Consider the following 6,211-nt stretch of genomic DNA (forward strand, 5'->3'; position numbering starts at 1 on the left):
CTCTTTAGGGGTCATAAGATGCTGAAGATTATTTTGATCGATGTAGATTTACAATGCACTCCATAAAGATAATACCTTTAAATCTTAAGCACATAAACTACCACCGCTAACTCTAATTGATAATTGGGGTATTTACGCTCGTGTACCTTCAGTTGCCTTGATGCATAAATAATAACTCAACCTTGGCACATAAACACATAACCTAAACTAATATCAGAAGCATCACAATATACTATGACTCTCTCACCCTTAATAGGAAAAACTAATATATGAGCTGAAATGAGCAATCCCTTGAGCTTATGAAATCTTGAGTCACACTCCTTATCCTACTAAAGAAACCTCCTTTTGGGTTAATCTGGTCATTAGACACTGCAATAGTAGATAAAACCCTTAAACATAACTTGTAGTAACCAACCTAACTGATAATGTTATAGAACTCAAATGGAGATATAGGCCTGACCCAATCACAAATAGCCTCAATATTTGCTAGGTCTACCATAATCCTATCCGTAGACATTTCATGACCTATGACTGTCAATAAATCAATCTAGAACTTACACTTCAAGAATTTGGCAAAAAACCTATGATCTCTCAAAGTCTGAAGCATAATCCTTAAATACTATATATGTTCCTCTTTACTCCATGATTATAAAAATATATCATCGATGAACATAATCACGACGTAGTCCAAATAATTCTTGAAGGTTGTCTTTGGGACATCCTCAGCTTGAAACTTCAATTGATGATAATTAGACCCCAAGTCAATTTTAGAGAACAATGTTGCTCTGTAATGTTGGTAAGATACATCTTCTTCACCATCACCTTATTATGGTTCTTGTAATTAACACACATACGTAAGGAACTATCCTTTTTCTTCATAAAAAATAAAGAAGCATCATTAGGAGACACACTTAGCCTAGTAAAACCCTTATCTAAAAGATCCTAAAGTCGAGAATTCAGATCCTTAAGCTCGATAAGAGATATACGGTAGGGTGGCATAGAAATAGATTAGGCGACTGGCTCAAGATAAATAATAAACTTAATATTGCACTCAGGAAGAAGGCCAAGGGTGTGTTTGGTATAATTGAAAAGGTTTTCCAGAAAATGTTTTCCAATTTTCTTTTATTTGGTTATAATAAAGTATTTGGAAAATATTTTCCAAAGTCACTTATTTTCCTTTAATTGATGGAAAATGACTTCTTTAATTTTCCAAGGGAAGTCATTTTCTGGGAAAAAAAACTATGGAATCAATTATTCCCTCTCACCCCACCCCCAACAATACTTAACTTCCCTTGTCCCAAATTTTTTAGCATACTTCACTGTCACTACTCAACCATTTTTAGAGTTTTAATCCCTTTTCTCTCCAATGTAATTTTTGCAAGAATCTGAAGATATGTTTCATAATTAATTTCTTCTATGATTTTGGTAAAAATCTTTGTCAAAATTTTCTTTTTTTTCTTGTTTGGGTTAATGATTTGAGTTTATTTTTATTTAAAAAGTGAAAATTAGGTTTAATTTTCAAATAAGAAAATTGGGAAATTGACATTGGCAACGTCAATTAATGAGATAATTTATGGAAGAAGTGACTTATTTTTTGAGAGATTGGTACTAGATCAATGTGATTCTACATTACTTGAGTTTGAGTTAGTATCGAGAGCACATGATTTAAGAGAAGATAATTTCCAAAGCTTTACTAGTCTTTTGATTCTTGCTGGTATTGAAAATGTTAGAATTTTTGGTCGTCTTAGTGGGTTAGCACTATCGGTGTCTCCCTCACTGTTGACTTTGCTAATATCACTAGATATTTATTTCTCTCTAGCCTAGCCATGGGAATGGAACCAATTTGTGGACAAGCCTTTGGTGCCAAAAAATATAACCTTCTTTGAATTTCCTTACAAAGAGCAATACTTTTGCTTATTTTCACTTCATATCCTATTGCTTTACTTTGGGTCAACATGAAGACCATTCTACTCTACTATGGCCAAGATGATGAAATTGCCAGGCCCAGTCATACCTTTTCTACTCACTTCCTTATTTATTAACACAATCATTACTTTATCCATTGCATGTTTATCTTAGGATGCAATTGATAACATTGCCTCTCAAATTTTGCGTGGTTTTAGAAATTTTCCTTCACGTACTATTAAATTTTCTTCTAGTTACTAAACGTAATTTAGGTGTTAAGAGAATTGCTCTTGGCTCTGTTTGGACTAATTTCAACCTTGTAATCTCTTTAATTATCTATATTTTCATTTCTAGTGTGTACAAAAAGACTTGGGAGAATTTGTTGACAGAGTGTCTCAAAGGGTGGAAAAATCTCCTAAATTTTGGCAATTCCTAGCAGTATTTTAGTTTTCCTGGCATGGTGGTGGTATAAAATTATGATTTTTCTCTGTGGACTTAATAAATCCAAGAGCTACAGTTGCTTCAATGGGAATTTTACTTCAAACTACTTCATTTCCATTTTCCCATCTTCTCTTTTGTAGTAGCGTATCAACTAGAGTTGGCAATGAGCTAGGTGCTAGGCAACCAAGAAAAGCCAAAATTATTACAAACGTAGGCCTTATTTGTAACTTCACATTAGGCTTTTCAGCTTAGTTTTTCACGGTGATAGTAAGGAAAATATGGGCCAAAACGTTCACTCAAGACCAAGAGATTCTCTCACTCACATCGATTGTAATGCCAATAATTGGACTTTGTAAACTGGGGAACTACCTGAAGATGACTAGTTGTGGGGTGTGCTGAGAGGAACTTTTTGGCCAAAAGTTGGTGTAAATATAAATTTGGGTAGTTTTTAAATTGTGGGAATGCCTGTGGTTGTGGTCCTAAGTTTTTATGTAGGATTTAATTTTGAAGGTCTGTGGCTGGGATTATTGGCTGCACAGGCATCATGTATGGTGACTATGTTATGGGTTTTGCTTCATACAGATTGGGATTTTTAAAAATAGAGAGCTAAAGATCCTACAGGAACTGTTCTCTCTATCTAAAATACACATCAAACATAAAAATGCTTTATCTATTGTCCTTTTTACAAGTACACACATCCTTGGGCTTTGGATACAATTTGTTAAGACTGTTAACACTCTTTGTGCTTCAGAATTTAAGACTAAACAATCTACTGTTGATTATAGTTGAACCTGAAATTTCATTACTCAAGAATTATACAATTATATTCGTATGGTTTTATTAATATTTATTATTTTTTTTTGTTTCCTATGGTTCAGTTATAGACTTATCATATTATTTTGTCATTTCTACTATTTCTTCTTCCTTATTTTCATCATGACTTCTTTTTTACTGTATAATATACTAGGCAAGTACCCTTTACTGTGTCCACCTTTTTTTTAATTTTGGTGCTTGTTATAGTTTGTTTATGTTACATTAACTCATTGAATCAAATGAACTTGAAACAAAATTGCTCTAATCTTTGTATTGTAGGCACATCCCAATCATGATAAGTTCATCGACAAAAAAATTGATATGTTTGATGAAATATTTTTTGTGTGTAGGAATGATCGAGCTAGGGGAGATTGTGCTAAGTCACTTGAACATATAGATTTTTAGTGTTTTTTTTAGAAAGATAATGATAATGACATTAAAGGAACATCCACGGAAAAGGATGTGCACGTAACTAAAGCTTCTCAAGTCAAGGAAAGTAGAAAAAGAAAACGTTATTTTGAGGTGCAAGATGTCGTAGGTGATATATCAATAAAATTTAGAGAAGTGTTAACGGCAATTGGTAGGTTGGTTGATAGTCGTCTAGATGTGAAAAAGTTGTATAAAGAAGTTATGGCAATAAAGGTTATGAGGAAGAGTTCCTCAGTGAAGCTTTTGATTATTTGGTTCAAACCGATACTTTATCTAAGGCATTCATGGCAATAAATCAAAATCTTCGTAAGGTGTGGTTGGAATGATTCAAGCAACAACAATAGTGACACATGTGGGTTGGAAGAACTTAGCTTTATAGTGTTTGGAAGCAATTATTATTCACGAACTTTATTTTTGATAATGTAACCTGTATTTGCTACCAAACTTCTCTTTTTTGTGTATTAAGGAAATATTGATCTCTCTTTTGTGTATTTAAGGAAATATTTATTAGGAAGCTTGAATTATATAATTTGTATTTGCTTAAATTTAAGCAACTTGTAATGGTTTGCTACTCGATATTGATTTTATTTAATATTCTTAAATTAGTTCCTACAAATTGTTGAGTTGCTAGCGACAATGATATACAATCTAATTGTTAGTATATAGTTCCAAAAAATATTTTTTCCATCACTAACTAAATACTAAAAAGAAAAATTTTCCAGAAAAATATTTTTTTCTAACCAACCCAACACCGTAAAATATTTTCTTGAAAATATTTTTCACTCACCAACCAAATATGAGTAAATAAATATAAAATCAACTTATTTTCCATTAAAACATTTTCTAGGAAAATATTTTCCATCATACCAAACACAACCCAAGTAGAATAGTAGGAAAAACATTAGGAAAATCATAGTCTATAGGAATAGAGTCAAGTAATGGACTCTCCATGCTAACATCATTAATATAAGTGAGATATAACTCGCACCCCATTAATATAAATCTCCGAGGTAGAACATAAGAAATAATGCCCATTGTCTCTCAGCTAATAGATCCCCGCCACATAATCAGGGGTATGTCGGACAGGGCTAAGGTATCAGACTTGGCAAAATAATCCAATATTGCATAATAGGGGGATAACTAGTCCATGCCCATAATAATATTGAAATCCACCATATCTAATACAATAAGATCATCCTGAGTATTAAACTCTCAAGCAGTCACAACATGATCAATAAACTCAATCTACAACTAAAAAATCACCCATGAGAGTGGATACACATAACATCATAGATAATTAATACAAATATAGCTCTAACTATAGTTCAAAATAAGTAGATACATAAGAATACATGGATCCCAAGTCAAATACCTGTGGTTGATTCCTCAGTGGATAATTCCTTAGTTAAATAGATGGGTGATGTGAAACTTGCTTTAATTAGGATTAAAGGGGGTTGTGTAGCTCGCTATTAAAGGTGGAGTCTCAGGGGGACCGATATTGGGAACAACATTTATTGATGTAGGGATCTTTATGATGGTGTGTATAGTTCACACTTATATATATTTTGTATTTGCTGGGGTCGAGGTATTCATTGGCCCATCCTTGGATTTTCTTGATTCGTGCAGCTAACACACACTGAGACCCTTTCAGCAAAAAGAGCTAAACCCATATAACCTATGGGTACCCTTAGGAAAATTAGAGCTACATAGTCCTGGTTAATGGTTTTAAATCTCCTGCAGGACCTTGTTTCTTATCCCAGCATATATTTATATACTTGTAAGTACTGATAAGTTCGGAGCACTTGAGCTCTATCTCTTCTATTTCTATAAAGTTCTGCTCTACGTACTACTTCCTTCCTTTATGTCCCCTCTTGAGCTACATGACGGGCTGACTTATTATCTCTTCTTGCATTTGCTCCTATTAGTAACTGTGTTGTGGCTTGCATAACTATCTTATGAACAACATGAGCAGGTAGGGGAGGCAAGTCAATTGGATAATCTTGAATCCCTTCATGATAAGCTTCAAGGCTATGGTCCATCATTTTATGATTTTGTCATAGGGTTCTTTCAAGTTTGCCTTAAATAGGATCAACAAATTTCCTTGACTTGTAGTATTGGGAATACACTAGTGTACACCCTAAGAAAAATAAAAAAGTAAAACCCAAAAACCTCAAATAACTATTTAAATTAATCTATAATCATACTACCTAACAATAAAGCCAAAATTTGATGTCACCCAAAACAAACTCCTCCAAGAAGTATAAAGCGGTTGATGTCAAATATAGTAACCCAATAGAGCTTGGAGCCAAACCTACAAGGAATAGGCCAAATGTCTCTCATAAATCTGTTAAAGTAGTCAAAAAATGAAGGCAAATAAATAAGGGATTTTGCTGTGAAAATAGTAAAATAGAAACAAGTCTTAATCTCTTTAGTTGAAATCAATCTGAGATGAATACTAGGATGGTGTTCTATCTGGCTTCCTAACTCTGTAGACTTCCAATTAATTTAATGCTCTGTATGTAGAATCTAACAATATATGTATCACCAACCATCTTGTGAATGCCTTTGGTGAATTTCACTCTCGACCTTGTGAGTCTCAAAATATTGCCTTAGTAACTTTTTT

General features: G+C 33.2%; 1 pseudogene; it reads left to right on the top strand.

Annotated features, from left to right (window-relative positions):
* Nucleotides 1-777: 777 nt before the first annotated feature.
* On the top strand, nucleotides 778-2,942 carry LOC107868990 (annotated as a pseudogene).
* The last annotated feature ends 3,269 nt before the right edge of the window (nucleotides 2,943-6,211 follow it).

The sequence above is a fragment of the Capsicum annuum genome, chromosome 4 (assembly GCF_002878395.1).
Source record: "Capsicum annuum cultivar UCD-10X-F1 chromosome 4, UCD10Xv1.1, whole genome shotgun sequence".
NCBI lineage: Eukaryota > Viridiplantae > Streptophyta > Magnoliopsida > Solanales > Solanaceae > Capsicum > Capsicum annuum.